Source organism: Elephas maximus, chromosome 3 (assembly GCF_024166365.1).
Source record: "Elephas maximus indicus isolate mEleMax1 chromosome 3, mEleMax1 primary haplotype, whole genome shotgun sequence".
Taxonomy (NCBI): domain Eukaryota; kingdom Metazoa; phylum Chordata; class Mammalia; order Proboscidea; family Elephantidae; genus Elephas; species Elephas maximus.
Genome location: NC_064821.1, coordinates 84,214,225 through 84,228,960, shown reverse-complemented (window position 1 = coordinate 84,228,960; position 14,736 = coordinate 84,214,225). Strand labels below are relative to the sequence as shown.

Sequence of the window (14,736 nt, the reverse complement as noted above, 5' to 3'; positions counted from 1 at the left end):
TTGGCAGAGATCATGCAGACAAGAAGGCAATGGGATGCCATACATAAAACCCTGAAAGAAAAGAATTGCCAACTAAAAATTATATGCCCAGCAAAATTGTCTGTCAAATACAATGGTGAAATTAGGACATTCCCAGATGTAAAAACCAGACCACCCTTACAAGAAATATTAAAGGGAGTCCTTCGGATAGAGAACCCACTACAGCAGACAACAACCTGAGAGCAAGTCACACAACACATCACCAAGATGCCAACCCAGACAGAGAAATCTAAAAAATAAAATAAAGCCTCAGAACCAAAAACAGGTAACCAGAGATGTCAATCTGAAATCGACAACAACTTCAAAACTAAAAAGGGAAATGATTGGTATAGTTACAGAACTTCCATATGGAGAGGAAGTCAAGGCGATACCTAAAAATAACAGACTGTTTTAAACATAGGATGATAAAGGTAAACTTCACAGTAACCACAAAGAAAACTAACAAATGTACCCACAAAAATAAAGAAGAAAACCGAAAAGGCTTTAAAAAAAAACCCCAAACCAAACCCATTGCCGTCGAGTCAATTCTGACTTATAACGACAGTATGGGACAGAATAGAACTGCCCCACAGAGTTTCCAAGGAACAGCTGATGAATATGAACTGCCAGCCTTTCGGTTAGCAGCCAAGCTCTTGACCACTGTGCCACTGGGGCTCCAAAAAGACTCAGTAAACACAAAAACAAAGGAAAGGAAAAGACAATCCATGAACAAAAAGGACTCCCCCAAGAAAATTAAGTGGAACAAAGAAAGTGTCAACATCAAAAAAAAAAAAAGCATAACAAAATGACAGGAGTAAATTCACATCTGCCAATAATCACACTGAATGTAAATGGGTTAAATGTGCCAGTCAAGAGACAGAGAGTGGCAGAATGGATAAAAAAATAACTCATCAATATGTTGCCTACAAGAGACACACCTTAGACACAAAGGCATAAAGAGGTTAAAAATGAAAGGATAGAAAAAAATATATCAAGCAAACAGTAACCAAAAAAGAGCAGGAGTGGCAATATTAATATTAATATCTGATAAAATAGACTTTAAATAAACTCCATTATAAGAGATAAGGACATTATATAATGATTAAAGGATCAATCCACCAAGAAGACATAACCATAATAAATTATCCATGCACCAAATGACAGAGCTCTAAAATACATAAAATAAACCCTATAGAAATAAAAAAGAGAAATAGACAGTTCGGCAATTATAGAGGAGCCCTGGTGGTGCAGTGGGTTAAGAGCTTGACTGCTAACCAAAAGGTCAGCAGTTTGAATCCACCAGCAGCAACTTGGAAACTCTATGGGGCAGTTCTGCTCCATCCTATAGGGTTGCTATGAGTCAGAATTGACTTGATGGCAATGGGTTTTTTTTTTTTTTTTTAAGTAATAAGATTTTAACACACCACTTTTATTTATTTATTTTTTGTAATTTTTATTGTGCTTTAAGTGAAAGTTTACAAATCAAGTCAGTCTCTCACACAAAAACTTATATACACCTTGCTAACCCAGTACACACCTTGCTATGTGCTCCCAATTACTCTCCCCCTAATGAGACAGCCCGCTCTCTCCCTCCACTGTCTCTTTTCGTGTCCATATCGGCAGCTTCTAACCCTCTCTACCCTCTCATCTCCCCTCCAGCAGGAGATGCCAACATAGTCTCAAGTGTCCACCTGATCCAAGAAGCTCACTCCTTACCAGCATCCCCCTCCAACCCACTGTCCAGTCCAATCCATGTCTGAAGAGTTGGCTTCAGGAATGGTTCCTGTCCTGGGCCAACAGAAGGTCTGGGGGCCATGACCACCTGGGTCCTTCTAGTCTCAGTCAGACCATTAACTCTGGTCTTTTTATGAGAATTTGGGGTCTGCATCCCACTGCTGTCCTGCTCCCTCAGAGGTTCTCTGTTGTGTTCCCTGTCAGGGCAGTCATCGGTTGTAGCCAGGCACCATCTAGTTCTTCCGGTCTCAGGATAATGTAGTCTCTGGTTCATGTGGCCCTTTCTACCTCTTGGCCTTGTGTCCTTGGCGTTCTCCATTCTCCTTTGATTCATGTGGGCTGAGACCAATTGATGCATCTTAGATGGCTGCTTGCTAGCGTTTAAGACCCCAGACGCCACTCTTCAAAGTGGGATGCAGAATGTTTTCTTAATAGATTTTATTATGCCAATTGACTCAGATGTCCCCTGAAGCCATGGTCCCCAAAGCCCTGCCCCTGCTACACTGGACTTCGAAGCATTCAGTTTATTCAGGAAACTTCTTTGCTTTTGGTTTAGTCCAGTTGTGCTGACCTCCCCTGTATTGTTAACACACCACTTTTAACGATGGACAGAACAACTAGAAAGAAACTCAACAAAGATACAGAATATCCAAATAACACCATCAACCAACATGACCTCCTAGGAGTATACAGAGCACTCCACGCAACAGCAGTGCAGTACACATTCTTCTCCAGTGCACATAGATCATTCCCTAGAATACACCATATCCTAGGCTACAAAGCAAGACAATAAATTAAAAATACCAGAATAATACAAAGCATCATCTCAGATCACAGCACCATAAAATTAGGAATCAATAACAGGAAGAATAAAGAAAAAAAAATCAAATACTTGGAAACTGAACAATGCCATGCTTAGAAAACCAGTGGGTAGTAGAAGAAACTAAAAATGAAATTAAAAAATCCCTAGAATAAAACACAAATGAAAATACAACGTACCAAAACCTTTGAGACACAGCAAAAGCAGTGCTCAGAGGCCAACTTTGAGCAATAAACACACACATCAAAAAAGAAGAAAGGGCCAAAATCAATACCTTAACCCTACAACTTGAACAAATAGAAAAAGAGTAGGAAAAGAAGCACACAGCTGTCAGAAGAAAGGAAACAATAAAGATTACAGCAGAAATAAATGAAGCAGAAAAACAATTGAAATAATCGACAAGACTAGAAGCTGGTTCTTTGAAAGGATCAGTAAAATTGACAAACCACTGAACAAATTCACAAAAGAAAAAAGGAGAAGATGCAAATAACTAAAATAAGAAATTAAATGGAAAAAAAAAGAAATTAAATGGGCAGCATCACATCAAAACCAAATGAAATAAAAAGGATCATAACAATACTACAGAAAATTATACTCCAACAAATTTGAAAACCTAGAGGAAATGCACAAATTCCTGGAAACACACTACCTATCTAAACTAACATGAACTGAGGTAGAAAATCTGAACAGATCATAGCAAAAGAAGAAATTGAAGAGGTCATTAAAAAAAAAAAAAACTACCAAAAACAAACAGGCAAAAGCCCTGGCCTGGACAGTTTCACTGGAGAATTCTACCAAAATTCAGAGAACAGCTGAGACCAATGCTACTCAAACTATTCCAGAATATAGAAAAGGAAAGAATACTCCCAAATTCATTCTATGAAACTGTAATGGTTATGATTGAGTGTCAGCTTGGCTGGGCCATGATTCTTGGTGTTTTAGCAGTTGTATAATGTCGTGATTATTTCCCTGTTGAAATTTGATATGCAATTACCCCTATGATGGAATCTGCTGAGTGGTACTGATGGGGGTGGGCAGCTTACTGCCCCCTCAGTTTTCATCTCTCACCCTCCACCACCTACTTCCTTCTTACTTGCCTTGCCAAAGCTTTTGGCTGATTCTGGATCCTGCAGGTGCCTCTTGTTCATCTGACCTTTGGTTCTTGGGACTTGAGCTAGCTGCTTACCTGCTGGTCTTGGGATTCGTTGATCTTCACAGCCTGTGAGCAACAGTCCTGCTGTCCGATCAGCCAGTCTTGGGTTTGCCAGCCCCTGCAGATGTGTGAATCAGGAGAAGCCTTGTGGTCTTGCCTGCCAATCTTGGGATTCATCAACTTTCACAGCCTGCGAGCAAGAATCCTGCTCTCCAACCTGCCAATCTTGGGTTCGCCAGCCTCTGCAGCTACATGAATCAGGAGAAGGTTTGATCCACAGACTTGGGATGTTCCAGCCTCTAGGATTGCATGAGCTGTTTCCTTGATATAAATCTCTATATATTTATACACTTTACTGGTTTTGCTTCTCTAGAGAACCCAGCCTAAGACATTTGGTCCTGAGAGAGTGGAGTGCTGCTCTAACAGATACCTAAAATGTGGAAGCAGTTTTGAAACTGGGAATGGATAGAAGACTCAGAAGGAGTGAGGAGAACTGTTAACAGGTGGAGATGGTGAGAAACAGCAGCAGCAGACTGGCAGCAGCAGCAAACCAGCAGCAGCAGAATCAGGAGACCAGTGCCAGACAGTGCTGGAGCCAATCCATGGAGTGAGAGAGCTAAGTGCCTATGTACAGATGGCTTCCTGGAGAAGTGGGGTGCTTCTGGGCACTTATCGGTGGAGCTACTGAGCTCTGGAACAATTGCCCCGGCAAGGCAGATGCGGGCATAAGGCCCAAGGGCTGAGAGGCCAAGGAACGCAGGAAGCTGAGCTGCCTCAGTCTCAAAAGGTATGGCCACGATCTCTGGGGTTTCAAAGGGTAGAGCCGTGGCCTCTTGTGTTTCTAAGGGTGCAGTCATCACTCAGATGGACTAGGAGAATGGTGTGCCTAAAGCTGAGGGAGCAGAGTTGCTGTCCCAGCGGGCCTGGAAGGTGGAGCTGAAGCCCAGGGCCAAAGGGGCTCTACTCAGAATCTGGAGAGTGTGCCCAATACCTAGAGCCTGGAGGACAGGGCCATTGCATGAACAGTCTCAGAGAACAGAGGGTTATTTTCAAGCCTTGAGGGCTAATGTAATGTGTTCTGCTGACTTGCTTAGTGCCTGTTATGACTTCTTTCCCTCCATTTTCTCCCATTTGTAATGGAAATGTCTAGCTTGTGCCTGTTCTGCCATTGTACTTTTGGAAGCAGATAACTTGTATTCTAGATTTCACAGATGAAGAAGAATTTTTAGATTTTGGACTTGGAGTCAATTTAAGAGTTTTGCTATGATATGACGGGGTGAATGTGTCTTACATGTAGTAAGGGCATGTGTTTTGTGGGGGCCAAAGTGTGGAGTGTCATGGAGTGAATTATGTCACCCCAAAATATATGTCAACTTGGTTAGGCCATAATCCCCAGTATTATGTGGTTAGCCTCCATTTTCTGGTTTTCGTATGTGTTATAAATCATAATCTCTGTCTGTGGTTAAAGAGGATTAGGGTGGGATGTAACACCCTTGCTCAGGTCACATCACCGATCCAATGTAAAGGGAGTTTCCCTGGGGTGTGGCCTGCACCATTTTTCTTACAAGAGATAAAAGGAAAGGGAAACAAGCAGAGAGTGGGGACCTCATACCATCAAGAAAACAGTACCAGCGAGCAGAGTGTGTCCTTTGGGCCTGGTGTTCCTGCGTGGAGAATCTCCTAGTCCAGTGCATGATTGACGAAAGGACCTTCCTCCAGAGCTGATAGAGAGAGAGAAAGCCTTCCCCTGGAGCTGGCGCCCTAAATTTGGACTTCTACCCTACTAGACTGTGAGAAAATAAACTTCTCTTTGTTAAAGCCATCCACTTGTGGTATTTCTGTTATAACTGCACTGAGTAACTCAGACAGAAGCCAACATAACCTTAATAAAAAAAAGCCAAGCAAAGACACCACTAAAAAAGAAAATTATAGACCCATGTCATGCATGAACATTGAAGCAAAAAATTTTCAACAATTTCTAGCCAATAGAATCCAACAGCACATCAAAAAAAATCATGAACAAGTGGGATTCATACCAGGTATGCAAGGATGGTTCAAAGTAAGAAAATCAGTCAACTTAATCAGACACGTAAATAAAAAATGGAAAAGAATCACATGATCATCTCAATCAATGCAGAAAAGGCATTTGATAAAGTCCAACACCCACTCTTGATAAAAACTCTCGCCAAAATAGGAATAGAAGGGAAATTCCTCAATTAAAGGCATATATGCAAAACCAACAGCCAACATTACTTTCAGTGGAAAAAGCCTGAAAGCATTCCCCCTGAGAACCAGAACCAGACAAAGACACCTTTTATTACCATTCTTATTCAACATTGTACCGTAAGTCCTAGCTAGGGCAATAAAACAAGAAAGGGAAATAAAGAGCATCTAAATTGGTAAGGAAGAAGTAAAACTATCCCTATTTGCAGACAATATGATCCTATACATAGAAAATCCCAGAGAATCCACAAGAAAGCTACTGGAACTAATAGAAGGATTCGGCAAAGTGGTGGTAGAAGATCAACATACAAAAATCAGTCAGATTCTTTTACACTAACAGAGAACTTCAAAAAGAAATCAGGAAAATAATACCATTTACAACAGCACCCCCCTCCCCAAATAAAGTATTAGGAATAAATCTAACTAGGGATGTAAAAGACTTCTACAAAGAAAACTACAAAACAGTACTGCAAGAAACCAAAAGAGACCTTCATAAATGGAAAAACATACCATGCTCATGGATAAAAAACCCATTACCATTGAGTCGATTCCAACTCATAGTGACCCTATAGGACAGAGTAGGACTGCTCCACAGGGTTTCCAAGGAGTGGCTGATGGATTCAAACTGCCAACCTTTTGGTTAGCAGCCATAGCTCTTCATCGTTGCACCATCAGGGCTCCTGCTCATGTACAGGAAGATTTAACATTGTGAAAATGTCAGTACTACCCAAAGCAATCTATAGATACAGTACAATCCCGATCCAGATCCCAACAATACTCTTTAATGAAAAGGAAAAAGTAATCATCAACATTATATGGAAAGAAAAGAGCCCATGGATAAGTAAAATATTACTGAAAAAGAAGAACAAAGAGGGAGTCCTCACATTACCCAATCTCAGAACCGTAGTCAAAACAGTCTGGTACTGGTGGAATGACAGACACATAGACCAATGGAACAGAATTGAGAATCCAGAAATAAATCCATCTACCTATGAACATCTGATCTTCGAAGTCCATTAAATGGGAAAGAGATAGTCTCTTCAACAAATGTTGTTGGAAAAACTGGATATCTATTTGCAGACAAATGAAACAGAATCCATACCTCGCCCTATACATGAAAACTAACTCAAAATGGATCAAAGACCTAAATGTAACACTTGAAGCTATAAAGTTCATGAAAGCAAACATAGGGACAATGCCAGGGGCCCTAATTTATGGCATAAATAGAATATCAAGCATTAACTAAAAATACACAAACTCCAGAAGATAAACTAGAAAACTGGAACCTTCTGAAAATTAATACTTATGCTCACCAAAAGACTTTTCTAAGAGAGTAAAAAGAGAAAAACAGAACCTACAGACTGATAAAGTATCTTTGGCAATGACATATCTGATAAAGGTTTAATCTGTAAAATATACAGAATACCTCAACAACTCAACAATAAAAAGACAAGCAACCCAGTCACAAAATGGGCAAAGGACATGAACAGACACTTCACCACAGAGGACATTCAGGCAGCCAACAAATACATGGAAAGATGCTCATGATCATTAGTCATTAAAAACAAAAAACAAAACTCGTTGCTGTCAAGTGGATTCTGACTCTAGAGTGACCCTATAGAACAGAATAGAACTGCCCCACAGGGTTTCCAAGGAGCAGCTGGTGGATTCAAACTACCAACCTTTTGGTTAGCAGCCAAATGTTTAACCACTGCACCACTGATTTGATTTGTATCTCTCCAAGTTGATACGCAATCTTAACCATCACAGATACCATCTCACCCTTGCAAGAATGGCACTGATCAAAAATTCAGAAAACAGTAAATGCTGGCGAGGTTGTGGGGAAATTGGATCTCTCATACACTGCTGGTGGGAATGTAAAATGGTATAACTCCTATGGAAGGGATATGGAAAATGATATGGTGCTTCCTTAAAAAGCTAGAAATAGAAATATACAATCCAGCAGTCCCACTTCTAGGAATATATCCTAGATAAATAAGAACCATCAAACAAATAGACATATGCACACTCATGTTCATTGCAGTATTATTCACAATAGCAAAAAGATGGAAATAACGTAAGTGCCCATCAACAGATGAATGGATGAACAAATTATGGTACATACACACGGTGGAATACTACACAATGATAAAGAACAGTGATGAATCTGGGAAATATCTTAAACATGGAAGAATTTGGAGGGCATTGTGCTGAGTGAAATAAGTCAATCACAAAAGGACAAATACTATGTGAGACCACTATTATAAAAACTCAAGAAAACGTTTACACATGGAAAGAAATAATCTTTAATGGTTACAAGGGAGGGGGAGGGTAGGGATGGAAATCACTATCTAGATAGCACCAAAAACCAAAAAAAAAAAACCCAAACCAACTGCCATCGAGTCGATTCCGACTCATAGCGACCCTACAGGACAGATTAGAACTGCCCCATAGAATTTCCAGTGAGCACCTGGTGGATTCAAACTGCTGCCCTTTTGGTCAGCAGCTGTAGCACTTAACCACGATGCCACCAGGGTTCAGACAAGTGTTAATATTGGTGAAGGGAAAGACAATACACAATATAGGGAAAGTCAGCACAACTTGACCAAGGCAAAAGAAGACACTTAGAAGAACACACACACACACGTACATACACAAAAGGCAACCACAGTAAATACTATAGTATATACAACCCTACAACAACAGTAAAAGCAAATAATAACTCACAAGCAGATACATAGGCCGATATGTATGCTGAATAGGGAAAGGAGGGCATAGGGAAGTATACTTATGTACATATATAGGTTAGGCTGTGGATATTTTAACATACATATTTATATGTAAGCATGTATATTCATACATATAATAAAGCACAAAGCGGGCAGAGTCATAGAAACTTCCTAGACACATCCAAACACCTTGAGGGACCAAGTTACTGGGGCTGAGGGCTGGGGACCATGGCCTCAGGGAACATCTAGGTCAATTGGCATAACATAGCTCATAAAGAATGTTCTACATCCTACTTTGGCGACTAGTGTCTGAGATCTTAAAGCTTGCGAGTGTCCTGTCCAGAGCAAAGGAGAATGAAGAAAACCGAAGACACAAGGAAAATATTAGTCCAAAGGACTGATGGACCACATGAAACACAGCCTCCACCAGTCTGAACCCAGAAGAACTAGATAGTCCCTAGCTACTACCACCAACTGCTCTGACAGGGATCACAAAAGAGGATCCCAGATGGAGTGGGAGAAAAACACAGACCAAAATTCAAATTCACAAAAAAGAGAGGTCTTACTGGTCTGACAGAAACTAGAGGAACCCCGGAGACTATGGCCCCTGGACACCCTTCTAACTCAGAACTGAAGCCACTCCTGAAGTTCACCTTTCAGCCAAAGATTAGACAGGCCTATAAAATAAACAATAACATATATGAGGAACATGCTTTTTAGGTCAATTAAGTATAAAAGACCCCATGGGCAGCACCTGCCCAAAAGCAAAGACAAGGAAGCAGTAAGGGACAGGAAAATTGGACGAATGAAAATGGGGAACAGAGGGTGGACAGTGGGAGAGTGCGGACACATTGAGGGGATTACAGCCAATGTCACAAAAATGTGTATAAATTTTTAAATGAGAAAAAAAAAATGTAAACATGCAAACTAAAACAAAACAAAAACACCATACATATCCATGGCAGAGGTCAGCTTGGCTCTGCTATGGGTTGTCTTCACACTGTGACCCAGGCTACTATAGAAACCTCTACCTGGAACAATGTCTCACGGAAGAAGAAAAAAGATCTTGGTGAACCACATACTGGATCTTCATGCTTCTGCCTGGAAGTTGTACTTGTCAATCTGCCCACATTTTCTTGTCCAGAACAACTTCACCTGACTGAGACTGACGTCAATGGAGCTGTTGTTATGGTTGCTGTAGAGTTGACTCCAGCTCATAGTGACCTTATGATGTTTATCTGTGTTTTATCAACTGTATGGAGGCATTCAACTGTGTGAATCATAACAGATTATAGATACCATTTCAAAGAATGGGAATTCCAGAACACTTAAGTGTGCTCATGCGGAACCTGTATGTGGATCAAAGAGGCAGTTGTTCTAACAGAACAAAGAGGCAGCCGTTCCAACAGAACAAGGGGATACTGCGTGGCTCAGAATTGAAAAAGGTGTGTGGCAGGGCTGTATCCTTTCACATTACTTATTCAATCTGTACACTGAACATATAATCCAAGAAGCTGGACTAAGTGAAGAAGAACACGGCATTTGGATTTGAGGAAGACACATTAACAACACTGCTTGCTGAAACTAAAGACAGGTTGAAGCTCTTGGTGATGAAAGTCAATGGGGTAGGAAAGTATAATTCTTCCCTGGGAACGGTAGCAAAACTTTGTGAACAACAATACCGTCTGCCAAATTTTGCTCTGATAATTACCCTTCCTCTCCTCAGGGTTCCCAAGGGAACTATAGACAAGAAAGAAATTGGAATCAAAACCAAAGGATCATTTTATTCGTAGATGAGCTGGCACCCAATAACCTCAGAGAAAAGCTTTGCCAAAAGACTGAGTTGAATCATATGGCTTAGATTTAGGGCCAAAGAGAAGCTTCCCTGTTCCCTGCTCCCACCCAATCTAAATTCTAGGACTAGCATGTTTAGGCATGCCTGCAGAAGAGAGGAAAAGATGATCAGATCTGCAAAGCAGACCAGGTTTAGTCATCTAAATGTGTGCTAGATGGAGACTGGGCTGGACCTATCCAGCAGGAAATGGGGAGCAAGAGGTTACGTGGTGTTTTGACACAAAGTGACCCCATCCACTAGTGAAATGTGAACTAATTAATGTCCTGGGTTCTGACTAATCAGAAATTAGCAACTCCTTCTCCCTTCAGAAGGTAGCCAGTAAGAGGACCAGGCAGAGAAGTGAATTCCTTCCTCTCTTCTCACTTTTGTTCTTAATCCATTGGGAAGAGGAGTGGAAAAGTCCTCTACCAAACAAATAACATGTGTATTGTCTATTTGCCTCCTCAGCTAGACAACAAGCTCTTCAAGAACAGGGACCAATGCTCCTTGACTATTGTTTCTATACATGGTAGGTACTCAGATATTTGTTAATAATAATTATAACTCATTTAAGAGACATCATTGCTGTGGTCAAAACTGTAGTCAGTTACAGACATATCAGGTTTTTGTAACCTTGGAATCTGGAGCCATTTTTCTTGTCTCACTTCCAACCTTCAGTATATTGGCACAGAAAGGTGTTGAGATGTGGGCCTTGACAGCGGAAAGAATGTGAAAATCTTCATAAATATTACATATGACCCCAAACTGATGAATTTGTCAAGTGTATAGAAGATCAAAATTTAATTGACATCAGTAAATGAAAGAAATGGTTGTCAATAACAGATTAAAATACACTAGAATAAACGGAAAGTAGTACACTTAAGGAGCAAAAGAAGCATCACGCACAGATTCTAGAGAGAAAAGCTGACCATGCAGAAATGTGGCCAAGAAAGACCTGATAGATGTGGCAAGCTGTATTTATATTGAGGGCTATATTAACAGAAGACTGTGAGGCCAAATTCATATTCACATCCCTGGACCTTGTATAGTGCCTAGCACATAGTGGATATTGATAAATATTTATTGAAAACAATGCATTAACTTGGCTTTGGTCAGATATTCCATGCTGTTCCTTCCCTCTGAGAAGTGTGTACATGATTAAATTCTATCCACTCTTTAACACCCTGGTCAAATATAGCTTCTTTCATGTTGTCTTCCCTAAAACTACCTCACCCCCAGCTAGAAGAAAACTCTCCTTTTCTGAATTCTCGAAAATAATTAATAATTGTTAATAATTATTATTCCAGTAATGTTGTTGTTGTTAGCTGCCATTGAGTTGACCCCCAATTCCTAGTGCTCCATGCACAATGGAATGAAACACTGCCTGGCCTGCTCCATCCCATAAACATTTGCAGATTAGACTATTGTGATCCATAGGGTGCTCATTGGTTGATCTTCAGAAGTGAATAACCAGGCCTTTCTTCCTACTCTACCTTAGTCCAGAAGCTCTGCTGAAATCTATTTGGCATCATAGCAACACACAAGCCTCCACTGACAGACAGATGGTGGCTGCGCATGAGTCACATTGGCTGGGAATTAAACCCTGGTTTCTCTCAGGAACGGTAAGAATTCTACCACTGAACCACCATTGCCTCTGGTAACCACACAATGCTTTATTTGGACTAGTGTCTGTGAGACTCTCAGATGCTCTGACAGGGGCTAGTGTATACAGTTGTATAATTATGCACAGTTATATAGGTTGTTCAGTGCACTAGGGCACCGCACTGGGAGCACACATGGGGGCTGAAATCTAGCATGAAATCCAGATCACGAAACCGTACACCTGATTGAAAGATCTGTGGTTCAAACCCACTAGCTGCTCCCTGGGAGAAAGATACCGCAGTCTGCTTCTGTGAAGATTACAGCCTTGGAAACTCTATGGGGCAGTTCTACTCTGTTTTATAGGGTCGCTATGAATCAGAATCTACTCAGTGGCAATAGGTTTGGTTTTAGTTTTAAGCTACACACCACACTCACGTGTTCTTCAGGAGCAAGAGGCTTTTTTTCTATTTCACAAAGGTATCAGGCCATGCCGTCATTGCTGATCTCAAATGGATCCTGGCTGAAAGCAGAGAATACCAGAAAGATGTTTACCTGTGTTTTATTGACCAGCGAAAGGCATTCTTTGTGTAGATCATAACAAATTATAATAAATTATGGATAACATTTTGAAAAATGGGAATTCCGGAACAATTAATTGTGCTCATGAGGAACCTGTACGTAGATCAAGAGGCAGTCGTTCGAACAGAACAAGGGGATACTGCATGGTTTAGAGTCAGAAAAGGTATGTGTCAGGCTTGTATCCTTTCACCATACCTCTTCAACCTGTATAACCAAACCAAACCCACTGCCATCAAGGCGATTCTGACTCATAGTGACCCTATAGTGACCCTATAGGACAGAGTAGAACTGCCCCATAGCGTTTCCAAGGAGCACCTGGTGGATTTGAACTGCTGACCTTTTGGTTAGCAACCGTAGCTCTTAACCACTACGCCACCAGTGTTTCCTCAATCGGTATGCTGAGCAAATAATCCCAGAAGCTGGACTATATGAATAAGAACGGGGCATCAGGATTGGAGGAAGACTCATTAACAACCTGCATTACGCAGATGACACACCTTGCTTGCTGAAAGTGAAGAGGACTTGAAGCACTTACTGATGAAGATCAAGACCGCAGCCTTCACCATGGATTACACTCCAACATAAAGAAACAAAAATCCTCACAACTGGGGAATAAAGAAATTCATAGAATGCAACGAGAATGAAAACACTTCCTATCAAAACTTCTGGGACACAGCAAAAGCATTGCTCAGAGGTCAATTTATATCGATAAATGAACACATCCATAAAGAAGAAAGAGCCAAAATCAGAGAACTGTCCCTACAACTTGAACAAATAGAAAGCGAGCAACAAAAGAATCCATCAGGCACCAGAAGAAAACAAATAATAAAAATTAGAGCTGAAGTAAATGAATTAGAGAACAGAAAAACAATTGAAAGAATTAACAAAGCCAAAAGCTGGTTCTTTGAAAAAATTAACAAAATTGATAAATCATTGGCCACACTGACTAAAGAAATACGGGAAAGGAAACAAATAACCCGAATAAGAAACGAGATGGGCCACATCACAACAGACCCAACTGAAATTAAAAGAATCATATCAGATTATTACGAAAAATTGTACTCTAACAAATTTGCAAACCTAGAAGAAATGGATGAATTCCTAGAAAAACACTACCTACCTAAACTAACACAATCGGAAATAGAACAACTAAATAGACCCATAACAAAAAAAAGATTGAAAAGGTAATCAAAAAGCTCCCAACAAAAAAAAGCCCTGGCCCGGATGGCTTCACTGCAGAGTTCTACCAAACTTTCAGAGAAGAGTTAACACCACTACTACTAAAGGTATTTCAAAGCATAGAAAAGGACGGAATACTACGTAACTCATTCTGTGAAGCCCCCATATCCCTGATACCAAAACCAGGTAAAGACACCACAAAAAAAGAAAATTACAGACCTATATCCCTCATGAACATAGATGCAAAAATCCTCAACAAAATTCTAGCCAATAGAATTCAACAACATATCAAAAAAATAATCCACCATGACCAAGTGGGATTTATACCAGCTATGCAAGGCTGGTTTAATATTAGAAAAACCATTAATGTAATCCACTATATAAATAACACAAAAGACAGAAACCACGTGATCTTATCAATTGATGCAGAAAAGGCATTTGACAAAGTCCAACACCCATTTATGTTAAAAACTCTCAGCAAAATAGGAATTGAAGGAAAATTCCTCAACATAATAAAGGGCATCTATACAAAGCCAACAGCCACCATCACCCTAAATTGAGAGAGCCTGAAAGCATTTCCCTTGAGAACGGGAACCAGACAAAGATGCCCTTTATCACCGCTCTTATTCAACATTGTGCTAGAGGTCTTAGCCAGAACAATTAGGCTAGACAAAGAAATAAAGGGCATCCGGATTGGCAAGGAGGAAGTAAAATTATCTCTATTTTCAGATGGCATGATCTTATACACAGAAAACCCTAAGGAATCCTCCAGAAAACTACTGAAACTAATAGAAGAGTTTGGCAGAGTCTCAAGTTATAAGATAAACATACAAAAATCACTTGGATTCCTCTACATCAACAAAAA

General features: G+C 40.4%; 1 long non-coding RNA gene across 1 annotated transcript in view; it reads left to right on the top strand.

Annotated features, from left to right (window-relative positions):
• LOC126072987 (uncharacterized) overlaps positions 1 to 14,736 on the top strand; it is a 36,479-nt gene that overhangs the window by 2,130 nt on the left and 19,613 nt on the right. Inside the window, exons 3-4 of the long non-coding RNA XR_007516634.1 lie at positions 10,980 to 11,040; positions 12,010 to 12,133. This is a non-coding gene — a long non-coding RNA (uncharacterized LOC126072987). The remainder of the gene's footprint in view (positions 1 to 10,979; positions 11,041 to 12,009; positions 12,134 to 14,736) is intronic.